This window comes from Ochlerotatus camptorhynchus, unplaced genomic scaffold, assembly GCF_037179485.1.
Source record: "Ochlerotatus camptorhynchus isolate MF236.1 unplaced genomic scaffold, CSIRO-AGI_Acam_v1.1 ptg000577l, whole genome shotgun sequence".
Lineage (NCBI taxonomy): Eukaryota > Metazoa > Arthropoda > Insecta > Diptera > Culicidae > Ochlerotatus > Ochlerotatus camptorhynchus.
Window position 1 is genome coordinate 644,930 of NW_027041058.1, and position 13,915 is coordinate 658,844.

The 13,915-nt window shown below is 40.2% G+C and overlaps 1 protein-coding gene and 1 long non-coding RNA gene across 3 annotated transcripts in view; one reads left to right on the forward strand and one right to left on the reverse strand.

The window, feature by feature from the left end:
* The window catches only part of nahoda, a 125,692-nt gene extending 119,638 nt beyond the window's left edge, over nucleotides 1-6,054 (reverse strand). For both annotated transcript variants that reach the window (XM_065236881.1, XM_065236880.1), the window contains exon 1: nucleotides 5,902-6,054. The gene's annotated coding sequence lies outside the window, so the exon portion shown is untranslated. The remainder of the gene's footprint in view (nucleotides 1-5,901) is intronic.
* LOC135713752 (uncharacterized) overlaps nucleotides 1-13,915 on the forward strand; it is a 511,705-nt gene that overhangs the window by 141,335 nt on the left and 356,455 nt on the right. The window lies entirely within an intron of this gene.

The following is a 13,915-nucleotide window of genomic DNA, read 5'->3' on the forward strand; positions in this document are numbered from 1 at the left end:
TTCATCTAACTCTATCGGCACCAGGACGGAGTCCTTTCCCACCTCCTTCTCGTCAACCAGCTTCTCTTCCTCCTTCGGATCAACGCAGATTCGCTGTTTAATCAGGAAACCGCCTCCACTGTCGATATACTTGGTTCCGGATACATCAATAATGCTTCCCATGGCAATTGCTAATCGACGCTGCTGCCACCACCATATAGATTTGCGATTAGGTGGTTTGTTGGAGGTTCAGTGCTTGCAGCCAATTGTTTATTAGCAAACTGATAGCAGATAACGATGAAGTGCGACGGAAAATCCTCAACAAAATCTTGTTAACTTTTACATTTGACAAATGCGCAGCGTGGCGCAGCAGTACAGGTAGTGTTTTTGGCACACTGCGCGAAATGACCAACCCTTTTGGTGAAAATTCATGATGATATCAAGCGTGAGATTTGTTTGCCAGATTTGTACGCGAGTTTATTCTCTCAAGGAGACTCAATGAATAAGATTTGAGACTGATTTTCCGAACACTGGCACCGCGCATACCAACCCAGACTAATCGGTAAAATAATCAAGAACAGCTGACTACGGACTAATGTCCGGAAGGTTAATGATAAAACCAAAATATCCTGGCTATCAGGGCCAAGACCAGGACATTCCGAACTGCTCGTTGTGAAACCGAGCTGTTAAAGCCCTGCCAGTTTAGAATCGGTGCGCTTATTTTTGTCCGGTACAGCGCTCCTTCTGGTCGGTTCTGGAATCTGTTGACAGAGTTTTGTTTACAATCTCTTTCTCTTGAAATCCTGTGCAAACATTAAAAAAAATATTTCTCAAATTGCCACACGATGGAAGAAAAATGAAATGAATTAATTCTGCACACAAGCTATGACATGGTCGGATACGAGAATCGCAAAGGAGTTGAAAATAGCCAAAACCACCATCTGTGCAGTGCTGAAACGTTTCAAGGAACGTTTGGGGGTAACAAACTCGGTAATGTTCACAGTAAAGTTCAGAATATACGCATTCGGGAAGGTTTCTTCAAGTATTGGCCTATTAAGCAACCGAAACGGAACGTAAAGCAACCCGTAAAATAAATCCAATCCAATCCATTGTATCGTTAAAAATCGAAATCTATTTTTTCTACCGTACAATAATTTAACAAAAAAATTTATGTACTCAAAATTCAACAGTAAAAATCATTGTAATTTCGTTGTTTTATTATAATTATTTTTTTCGGGAACACATTACGGCCAAAATGCGGGCTCGAAAGTGGTATGACCAGGTGCTGATCAAATTCAACGAATGCATCCTTATGGACGATGAAACGTATGTCAAATTGGACCTCAAACCAGGGTGGCCAGACCTACTGATTTATCGGTAGTCCTACCGATTTTCGGGATGCCTACCGATTCACAGACGAAAGGTTAAAACCCAAGGTTGCAAATACTCATGTCAGCTAAAATAATGTTTTTCGGAATAATAAACCCAAAAGATGGTATGATGACATGTTTTACTTGTAACTTACAAGAAGAGTTTACACAGTATGCGTTTGAAACATAAAACCTGTAAATTTTGCTTTCTATGAGTCACAATCAGCAATTTGCTGATCGCTGAGTGAGTGAGTGAGTGAGTGAGTGTGTGAAAAATCGCTGATTGTGACTCTCATGAAGTGAAATAAACAGGTTTAATATGTCAAACACATTCTTTGCAACCTCTTCTTGTATCTTACCAATTCAAAATATGATCATAGCATCTAATTATTTCATAATTTAAAAAAAAAAAAACATTGTTTTAGCTGAAATGATTATTTGCAACCTTGTTAAAAACTACCGATTTCTCACTTTTCCTACCGAGAATCATAGATGTTTAGTAATCTTGAAAAATGTTCAATACCTATGTTTTGTTTTCCGTGTAGTCAGAATTAGCATTAGAATTAGAAAAATTGATTTCGAGACGATTAAAGTAGAAATACTCATAAGGAGAGATGAACGGAGAGAACATTTTGAGTCAAATGTTCAGTCAAAATTGGAGCCAATCGAAAATTCCCATTAGATTTTTTCCGAGGATTTCTTATTCTTAGTAAATTAAATTTTAGAGTACTGCAATCGAACAGAAATTCAATCACCTTTATTTTTGGTGTGCTTCTCAAATTCAACTAGTTTTTGGATTCAAAAACAATATTCAAACTCTATTGATTAATTGAACTTAGATTCAATCAATTATTAATTTTCACGTAAATCTAATCAGGATTTTTCTGAGGCATAAAAATCTCTGGTCACGTCTTCCTTCGGAAGGAAAGTAAAGCCGTTGGTCCCGGCCCATGTGTGTTGAATGGGTGCGATATCCTACGCAGGTGTGGAAGCTGCCTTCCTGCACATTCGATTGCCGTCAATGGATGGCAATCGATGTCCGTCGGTGATTGGCACTAGATTGCGGAACAGAGACCGACGTTCAATAAAGGAAAGAAGTAAATCCAACCAAAAATAAATGAGTCAGGTAAAATGCTGGTTGCATGATAATTTAGGTACAAATCCCTGCTGCCGAATTGTATTTTGTTTTCTCCATCCATCTCTCCCTCTGAGTATTTCTAGTTTAAAGCAGAAGAACTGAAGGACAATCTATTGTTCTGGATCATGATGATACTAGATTCCCTTTCACAGATTTCAGAATAGAGTACCTAACCTTACACACTTAGAAATTATTACCGACATCCAGTAAATTTTACCGAACTTTTAACAGCTGAACTGTTCGGTAAAAATCAGGCATTTTAGTTCATTAGTATTAAGGATTCAAAACAAGGAAAACTTCTTCATAATGACAAGACTCTATTGTTTAAACAAAGCTGACATTCAGTTAAACAGCTTTTTCAATGAGGGTCAAAGTTTTACCGAACGATCGGCCGTTGAAAGATCGGTAAAAAATTACCGAAGTCGGTAGTAATTTCCAAGTGTGTAGAATGGTTTTCCATGCCCCACCTTTATAAAATGAGCAGGCAGTCCAAATTTCCGAAGAAACAATCACGTATTCATTATTTCAAACTGTAAATTGGACAATTTTTTACCATAGTTATCTTAAATACAAACTTATAAATAACTAATTTTACACGTGGCAGAATCCATCTTTGACATAAACGATGAGACGTAAACAAACATGTCATGTAACATTAAGTGCTCCGAAACTGATAATTTCGTTGCCTGACGAAAAGTACGTTTGATTGAGCTATAGTTCGCGTCTGTTATGACTCAAATTTATGTCAAAATTGACGCTCGTATATGTCACTCTCAGAGCACCTAAGTTTACATGATTTTTTCTAAGTGCGTAAATGCAAGTAAATTATGATGGGTGTTTTTGTATTATGTACATACAATAATAGAAGAGCAATAGTTTGTATCGATTAACTCGATTTATTTACATTTGTTACTTAGGATCTTTTGAAAAGTTACGCGAGTATTGTGCTTTGGATTGAACCAGCCCAGTGGCAGGCGCGTAGGCAACATGTTATACCGTGACAGCGGGCCCAGCACAGCAAAATAAACAATTTGAGCCCGGGACATGCTGTCTACTGTCAAACGCTGCTGTTGGTATAGGCCTTGTCACTGGCCTGGATTGAACAGTTCAAAATAGGTTGGTCCTAGCTGGCATTTATTGTTCTATCCCTTATTAATGGTTACTCATGTTGTGAGTTAGTTTCGTTTTCAGTGTGGTCATCAGGGAAGGGAGGTAGAGGTCGAACCTATATCCACTCTTGATTACGAAGGGCTAGAGGGGAGTCAAAATCTTGCTTTTTCTGTCCACCTGTTATATCATGACCTCTTGTAAGGTCACACGGTCGATCAGACCGACTCAAAATTGAGTCGAGTCGACTCAATTTCGTCAAAAGTGGATTTACTCATGAGATGATTTTTCCGGGATACTCTAGGGAAAACTTCTAGTATATGAGGAAAATCGTCACTCAGTCTATTAGTATATTCCAATATGTATTGAGTAAAATTTTCATGGATTTTCCTCCTATACGTGAAGTTATTCCTGATTATCCACGGCTTTTGCGCGGAACATTCAACTCAATCTGATCAACCATGCAGTAACTGCAAATACTTCCAAGCCTCGAAATCATCATCATCATGTCGATAATTTTGATGATGATAAAAATCTAGTTGGTATTCTAAACTGAAATTTCAGTGCTTCCTTACCAGTTATCTCTGATCTCCAACATATGTTCTAATAAAATTTGACGTTAGATGCAACAGAGTAGATAAAATGTCGTGTTTCTAAAATCAGGAACGCACGGCAATAACAAATTGATATGATTGTTCAAATAGGTTCTTATTCTTCATAGAACGAGTTTTGGGAATGAAAGTCAGTTCAAAACAAATTCCAACTTGTTCTCTAACTTCATTGAACCCCCCACTTTCGACAACCTATAAACCGCTTCATCAACAGTAGTCTCTCTAAAGCGACTAATTCCCACTACAATCCACCACTCGTCAATGAATCATTGCCTTTGATGACACTCCAACAGACGGGTGGCACAAGTGGGAGAAAATTTCCATCTATTGATAAACAACCTTTCCGATCGAACAACCGTAACGTTGTGCTGCCGAGGAGGAGGCTTTAACAAAGCGAATTTTATGCTCACGTGCACATCAAAGCAAAGTATCAATTCACAAATCGCGGAGGCCTCTCGAGGGGAAACATATACGAAATTTCACGTCCCTCCATTGTATTGTTTTCCGACAGGTCTCCCCTGTCCCACACACATAATCCGAAACCCATCATCAGGTGGAATCGAAATTTTCGATTATTCGTCTAAAACAGGTTTTTCTTTCTCTTTGTAACTGTTTGCCTTTGGAAGTTGTTTTGAGTCAACCCTGCCAGAAGCTTTCACCTTGACGAAATTCGAAATCGACTTCCAGACGACACACTGTTTACAAATTTCATTTAAATATCCCCCCAATCAGAGGGTTTACGAAAATGGTGGACATCTCACTCGATAACAACAACAACAAGAACAACACCACCACCGTGAGATACGCGGAAGTTTTGATCGCATCTTCAATTTCAAACCCACTGCACGATGAAGAGGCAGAGGTTACTGTTGTTAGGGTTACGTACGATCGATCGCGGAACCTACTTTTCTGCTCGAGGCGGCTCTTATTTACCAAACAACTCTTCAGTTTTCGACCGCTCCTTCTTCGGCGAGGTGGTGTCTACTTGGTCCCTCACTACTCTTGCATAGCGCAGTCCTCCTGAACTCAGCAAAAAAAAAAAAAAAAAACAAGCATCGAAGATCGATGATGTAATGCCCGATCAATTTCGCCGTCTGGCGGCCTGGTGACTCTCCGTCAGGCAATAAGAGGGAAATGAGCAAGCATTTCTCCCCATCAGCGAATAGAATTAATTAGGCCTGCGAACAGGTACATATGAGCCTCGAGAGCTCGATCGTGTCCATGCGCTCATATAACCTAAATTATACGCATATGTTCGCGAACGACTTTGGCGCGCCACCACCACCATAGTCAGCACTCGTCGTCGGACCAGATCACGACACCGCACATTCCTCTCTATCTGCTGAAATGCGAAAACAGCTATAAAAACTAAAAAAAAAATCAGTCACTGCACTCGGATTCGGGCTTAATAATCTTCGCGCTGCAAAACTCATTGCACTCGATTTTTCTTCTCTCCTCCACCATCCTCATCCACTGGTAGACATTTTTTCTTCATCTGCAGAATTTGACTTGCATTTTCCCACACGCGCACTCGATTCTCCGATGTGTAAACTCAAATTTATTTACCAAGTCAAATTTCTGACAACTTTTTACGACGATCATTCACCGACCCCCCGGCACGCCACCACATCTCCAGGCAACACACAAAAATATGAACACTGCGCTGGATCAAAGCCTGCTCCGCTCGTCTACTTACATCTCTTCCACCCGCTTTTTGGTAGCAGCAGCGGCAGCAGCAGCAACAACAGCAACAACAACAACGATAGCCACAACAAAACAACTACTCTGGCAGAAATCGTCAGACGAACGTAGAATGAGCAGAGGTTCCAACCACAACAAGATCTCAAACTCAACTGAGTCGCTGATGCGGAGTTGCAGAGAAGCCTGCCTCGAGTCGAAGTTGGAATGTCTTGGCTGTGTGGTGTTGGTTGAGACTTGTACCACCCCCTCGTGTGGTTTGTACCTCGTGACGTCGTGCCTTTTCTTCATGGGTATGAACACGACCGCAAAAGAAAACACCACACTCGTGTTGTAGAGAGTTTGTAAACAAACGCTTGAGCTTTTAAGGAAGGTATGCACCATTCCACGAGCATTGTATGTACACCGTCGATCAGATCGAATCCAAATTGAGTCTGAATTTCGCTCAAAAGAGTCGAAGGTGAGTTGAATTTTCTGGTCAAAAGCTGTGGAAAATCAGGGATCTGAGACATGACACAAAAATCAAAACGGTCACTGCGTTGTATTTGTCGCAAAGTTGATTATGTGATTAATCATTCGAGTTCAAATAAAAATATTCAAACAACGATGCATTTCGTGAACCTACAAGGGTGGATGTATACAAAATGCTTCAATTTATATCAACCAGATTATAATAATATTTAATATGTCATTGATACATAGAATGCTAAACATAAAAATAATGGAAAAGTCTCACCATATGTCTCGTATGAAACCCATAACCGCATCCTGTCGCTAGCATTCGCTGGCATTGAATCTCCACAACACGAGCAACAGAAAGATCGCGGTTCCGCTCCTACTCCAAACATACACAGAACATCATCTGACCATCTAACGCACCATCATAAACATGGTGAAAATACAGGAAAAAATACTACACGTCCGACGGAACCGAAAACAGCGCAAACCCGAATCACAGCTTCAACGACCGGAACTCCGTTGAAAATACACATGGAAATATCCTTAGCACGGCCATAAAATCCTGCACTCGTGAACTGCTCTATAAAAATGTTATCAAGTGGCAGAGCGCCTCCGGCTCAAACGCGACGAACGAACATAGATGAAACATTTGACAACCGGAATATTTTTGCGTCCGTTTAGAAGCAGGGCACACTTCGATCGAACCATACATGAATTTTTGCTGCCATTTGAATGAAACATTTTATTTTGATATAGGGTTTATGATCTAATTTCCGAGAAGATCGAGGTAGGCCGTGCATTGAAACTGACGTGTTTTGAATTTGCTGCTGCTTTATTTTCTGAGAAGTTTATTGAAAATTTAGTGCAATAAGTCCTTCAGCTGGTGCATTTTGACACCTGAAAGCTTTTTCAATAATTTCGCGTGTGTTTATTAGTGCTGTGTTTGGTTATTTAAAAAAAAATGATCGATGTGTTTTTAAGATTACCGCGAGTGAACAAACCGGGTTTTTGTTTTTTCTTACTTCGCCACCGCCGTGAATTGTTGCGAAAAAGCAGATCTCCGCTGAATTTTCTAATGTACGCTGTTGAATCGTGTCCATTTGGGTTTAGTTACAAGTGCATAATGATCCGGAAGCTGGACGATCTACGGAAGGAAATTGCTGGTGAAGCACGGAATGAAATACGAAGCGTTAGAAAAAAAGTCCAAGGGATTCCAAAGGAAGCAATTAACGACGGCGGAAGAGCAGAATATGGTGAGAGCTTTCCAATTATTTAAAAGAAAAAATAAATATCAAAATTAAACTAAATACATGCCAAGTTTGAAAAAAATATTTTCGAACCTGGAAGTGTGTACATATAACCAACATCCATTTGATAACGGTGATGCATACATGCGGGGCTTATTGTAAGTGAAAGTAACCTCGGAATGGGCGTGACTCTCCAGACATTCTGAAATGGGTTGCTGGATCTGCAATATAGCTATCACCTTCTAACTCCCGGACTAAAGCTGTCTACAATGACCATAAATGCGACATTGTAGAGAGAGTTCTTCCATTATAACACTGCCGGCCAGTGGGGGTTAGAGGGAATACACACACACACACACACACACACACACACACACACACACACACACACACACACACACACACACACACACACACACACACACACAAAAGCTGTGGAAAATCAGGAAAAACTACTCGAATATGAGAAAATCCAAGAAAAATTTAACCCAGGATAGCAGCATACTAATAGGCTGAGCGAAACCTCTATCGATTTTCCTCATATTCGAGAAGTTTTTCTTGGAAAATCCCGGAAAATTCATCTCCCTATTGAGTAAATGCCCTTGTTAACGACGCGATCGATTTACACTTGGAACGCTATCGCTTGCTATCAATTATTTTATTTGACGGGTGAAAAAGTACTCGTACTGAAAGTTGAAGCCCTTGCTATTTTCAATGTTATTGAAATTTCCGCAGGACTCAAAGCTAGTTGCTATAACGAACTAATTTTATTCTAGTAGTAGTTAAATTACGTTCATTTTCCATTGATTATGATTTTACAATCTTCGTACATTCCAAATGATTAGCTTGAAGGGCTCTTCATCTTTGTTACATTTGCTATTCTAATTAACGTGTTTACGTTTTTCAACTAGTTTACAGGATGCGTTTTGCTTCAATTTAATAGTAAAGAATTTGATATCCCACCTAACTCCTAAAAAGTTAACCTAATTGGAAAGATCGCGTATGATCTGGTGATTTGATCTCAAACAGGCATCTCTAAACCTTTCGAGGCCGAGCGTACTCCGCTCCTCTAGTGTCTGAAGACCAGCCAGGCGGTGGATCTCAGAATTTCGAGTCCACGAGGGATTGTTGAGGATCATCCTAAGGATCTTGTTCTGGATCCTTTGAAGTTTAAGTTGATGGCACTTAGCACAGCTCCCCCAGATTTGCGTTGCGTAAAAAATACCATAACCGAACGATAACCCAAATGATTGAACTATTCCACAAATGGTTTGGATGATATCCTGAACACGTCGTTAATCAAAATAACCATTCAAATTTAATTAGGGTTGCTTGTGGATGGCAAGCTTGTTTTAAAGGGAAAGCATATGGACTTTCTGTTGATAAGTGGGTAGAGTGACCTAATCAAGATGTTGCACTTGGTGGATGTTTTGTTCACCCTGGGAACGCAACAGCAACTTACTTTAAGGGTGAGACAAAGGTCGATGGGATTTTTCAGTTACCAGGCGGGACAAGTCGAGGTGAATTGGAGTGTGGAAAAAGTGTGGTCTGTTTTGTTGGCTGCATTAATACACATCTTTTAGTTTTTGAAATAGTCGGACAGAACATCCAGGCCTGATCGGAGTTTTCTCGTAAGAACACGGATCACTCAACCCTTATAGATGATGGCAATGTCATCCGCAAACATTGACAAAATACCACCACCCGAAAGGAAAGGAACATCTGACGTGAAGATGTTGAAGAGGATAAGACCAAAGATGCTACCCTGGGGAACCCCAGCATCAACGTTGAACGTATCAGAAGGTGAATTGTTCTAGAAGACCTGATCTGCCCGACAAGTAGTTTTTGAAGATCAGGAAGTTGTATCGATGCAGCTTGTACACTAGGCCATCATGCCCGACATTGTCGAACGCTTTTACAACGGCCAGCAATGCCATGGAAGATGTATTGGAAACGGACTTGTTCCACTTGATGATGTTAGTAGCCCGTGCGAGTTGGTGGATGGTATACTGACCTTTCCTAAACCCGAATTGCTCTTTGATAAAGATGTTATTATCATTTGAAAATACCAGCAGACGGCTGAGTATCAACTTTTTAAATAGCTTCGAGATGAAGGACAACAGGCTGATGGGGCGATAGCTTTTGACACTGGTAGGGCCTTTGCAAGGCTTGTGGATTGGGATGACTTCGGCTAACATCCAGCATGAAGGGAAGTAGCCAAGCACCAAATGCTTATTGAAGACCGCTGCAAGGTGTCCGAAGAAGTCAACACTCAAGTTTGTCAACTCGAGGTTGGCCACTCTATCGACACCAGCGGCCTTTATGTTCTTGGTTCATTTAATGGCTGATATCACCTAATCAGCCGATATTCTACTTTCTAGACTCTAGACGTTGCCTCCGATACTGCAGGACGTTGCCTCCGATACCGCAGGCTCATGGGGACTCACCAAGCCTTGGCCAAAGTTATGTGAATTCACAAAGTGTTGCCGAGAGCATTGGTCTTTTCAACTGGGGTTATGAGCAAGGGTGGATCCGAATTCTGATTAAGAGAAAGGGGAAGGGGAGGGATGGGCCTCGGCTTATTTTTAAAAATCTGTGCCATTTTCCAGAACGACTTAGCACAATCTGGAGGAAAGCGAATCTTGTTTGCAAAATCGTTATTTCTGAGATGATTTTGTTTAAACGGTTGCAATGGTATTCAAGAAGTTTGTCTTGGAAAATCGAGGAAAAATTGGCTTATTCACTGAGAAATCCCATTTTTTTTTTCAGTCAAATTCTACTCAATTTTGAGTTATTCTCATTGGTCACGTACTTGTTTACTCATAGATTTAAGGACAATCGAAGAACATTTTATCTCAAACGTTTGTGATTTTACTCACTCATTAAGTAGCCCCACTTTGGAGAGAAATCATACTGAATTTTGACGAACTGAAACAAAACGTACGGGTAAACTCTTTTATAACCACCCAATCGGTTCGTCTCTCTCTGGTCTCTCGATAGTCATAGCGAGCATGCAGGTGATTGGTTGATTGCATTGCGGCCAAAAATTTTGAACAATTTTCAACTCAGTCCTCTTGTTGCGATTGAGGCAACCTCTTCTTGTGGATAATCTCATTCCATCATACCGTTTGAGTCTTCTGTTTCGTTCTTAATTTAAATTTTTGGTTCTGATTGAACGAACCCACCCTGAGGAACGTTTCAGGAGACGGAAAACCGGGGAAGTCAATTTAGAGTGGAGTCTATTAAGAGACATTCACCTGATCTAGGAAGGACAAGCCTCGGATTAGTTCTTCACATACGGTGATGAGTTCAAGGATTGGGATGACTTCGAAGAGAGGATAAGATTTCGGTTTGGGAATCCAGATCCAAGGAATTTGGTATAGGACTCATGAAAGGAAGCAACACAGTGGCGAATCATTCAATGCTTTCGACACGGAAATACCCAAGTAGCAATTCTGGTTTTATTAGGGTTCTGTAGATCATAATTTAGACTTGTAGAATGCTTTAAACTTTTTATAAAACTTACAATGTTACTTGGGTAGTGACAAAACAAGATGCTTTCAAAACCACTCTCGATGCGGCGGAAGTTCGAGGTTGTTTGGGACAACATGCGCGCGCACTACCGTTTGAAAATCTCCATCGTTCGAGTTCGAAACAGTTTTGAACAACAACTTGATTCCAGAACCACGGAGTCACGGAATCAGCGAAACATACATCACGTTGAATGCACGTCATTAGAATACGGAAGCGAGGAGCCTGAAGGAGGCGATAGAGACTAGGCCTAACTAAGATCGAAGACCAAGTCTGAAAAATCAACCAACAATGTCGAGGACAGCACCAGCGAATCAACAGTACGTGACAGTCCGCATCGTGCTCTCTTGCCGTGCGGATCTATTTGCTTTTTGCTTAAGGAAGTGTCACTGCTACCTAAAGCTACAACAAATTTAAACAGCACTTTTCAGTGCTCAACCTGTAAAAATTTTCTACCTTTTTCAACTCTTATTCCTCTTCGATCCTTGTTTGGACCTTACCCGAGGTAATCCTTCTTGGATATCGATTTGGAAAATTCCTCTTCGATCCTTCAGATTCTTATAGTAATCTGCTTGGAAGTCGATTTGGATAAAAATTTACTGCCGCCATGGCGCCTAAACGCAAAAGAAAGGGGCAAACTCTTGACCCCCCTTCTGATGAAATTAATTTGAGTAATCAATTTGATTTGCTCACGGATGATGAGAATGATCCATCATCCAAGAAAAATTCTAGTAAACTTTCCCGGCTTAATGCCAAGAAGGAAAAGATTCCTCCTATTGTGATAACCACTTCCGATTTCCATGCTATTCGCATGGAACTTTTGAATTTTGTGAAAGTTAAGTTTTCACTACAAATTGGACGTCGGGGTGATTGCCGTGTGTTGGCTGAAACCTTGGACGGATTTAAATGTCTTCTCAAGTATCTTACTGAGAAGAAGCACAAATTTTTTACTTACGACACCAAAACTGAACGTGTGTTCAAGGTTGTCATGAAAGGACTGCCCAGTGGTGAATCCCTGGATCAGATCAACGATGAACTGGCAAAATTACTTGGAGTTGTGTCACTCCAAGTAATCCAAATGAAAATGAAATCCCGTCCTGGCGATTGGCGCAACGGGATTTCTAATGATTTTTATTTAGTTCACTTCAAGTCTAGTGAACTAAACAACCTTAAGGCCTTAGAAAAAGCTAGCCTTATGCTCCATGTCCGAGTGAAGTGACAGGAAGACTGGCGGAAATTTCCAAAACCTCACTCAGTGCCGTAAGTGCCAGGGATGGGGTCACGGAACTAAAAATTGCTACATGCCAGCTAAATGCATGAATTGTGGTGATTCCTCTCACGCAAAGGACGACTGTCCTGTGAAGGAAGATCCTAAGAAATTTAAATGTTCAAATTGTGGTGAAAACCACAAATCCAATTTTTGGGAATGTAAGACTCGCAAAGCGATCCTACAATCTCGTTCTAACCGTCAGGTAGGAAACGCTCCACGTTTCCGACCAGGTACAAATTCCTCTGCTGTTAACAACGCTCAGCGAGGAACAAATTCTACCCGTAGGTACAAATATCACACCTGCTTCAAATGTTTCATCTGTACCTACTCCCCTCGCTGCTAACAATGTTCAACAAGTTAATGCTGCTATTGCAGCGGGTAGAAATCAAAATACTAACCAACGTTCTAACGGAAATTTTGACAATTTTGACTTAGGAAGCATTACTGCCCCTAAAATGGAATTTTTACAGAAATCATTAATTGACATGATTTCTGATATGCTTAAATCTAACTCCATGTTTGATGCTATTCAAACTGGAGTAAAATTTGCAAATAATATTGTCATGACTTTAAAATTCAGTAATGGATTTTAAAGCATTAAATATTGTAAATTGGAATGCTCGATCTCTTAAAGATAATGAAGACGAGCTATTTAACTTTTTGAGAGTTCATAACGTGCATATTGCCGTTATAACTGAAACGTTCCTTAAACCTGACCATAAGGTTAAGAAGGACGCAAATTACTTGATTTATAGAAATGATCGTCATGATGGACCCTGTGGTGGCGTTGCCATCATTATTCATAGACGAATCAAACATAAAATTCTTTCTTCATTTGAAACCAAAGTTTTTGAAACTTTGGGAGTTTCTGTTGAAACAAAATTTGGACAACTTACGTTTATAGCTGCCTATTTGCCATTCCAATGCGTAGGCCAGCAAAAGAATTTTCTCAAGGGTGACCTCCAGAAACTTACCCGTCATAGGTCTAAATTCTTTATTATTGGTGATTTTAATGCAAAACACCGCTCATGGAATAATGCTCAAAGCAATTCCAATGGTAATATTCTGTTTGATGATTGTTCTGCAGGTTATTACACTATTCAATATCCAAACAGCCCAACATGCTTTTCTTCTGCAAGAAATCCCTCCACTATTGATTTAGTCTTAACTGATTCATGTCAACTTTGTAGCCAACTGGTTACCCATGCTGACTTCGGTTCTGATCACCTTCCAGTAACTTTTGAAATATCCCAAGAAATAATTTGTAATCCCAACAGCTCTACTTTCAATTACCATAGAGCTGATTGGGAGCAGTATCGAACATTTATGGAATATAACGTCGATCCAAACATTCCTTTGCAAACCAAAGATGAAATTAATTATGCTCTTGAATCTCTGACTACTTCTATAGTTGCAGCAAGAGCTGCCTCAGTACCAAAATGCGAGGTTAAATTCGATTCAATTATAATAGACGACGATCTTCAGCTCTTGATCCGTCTTAAAAA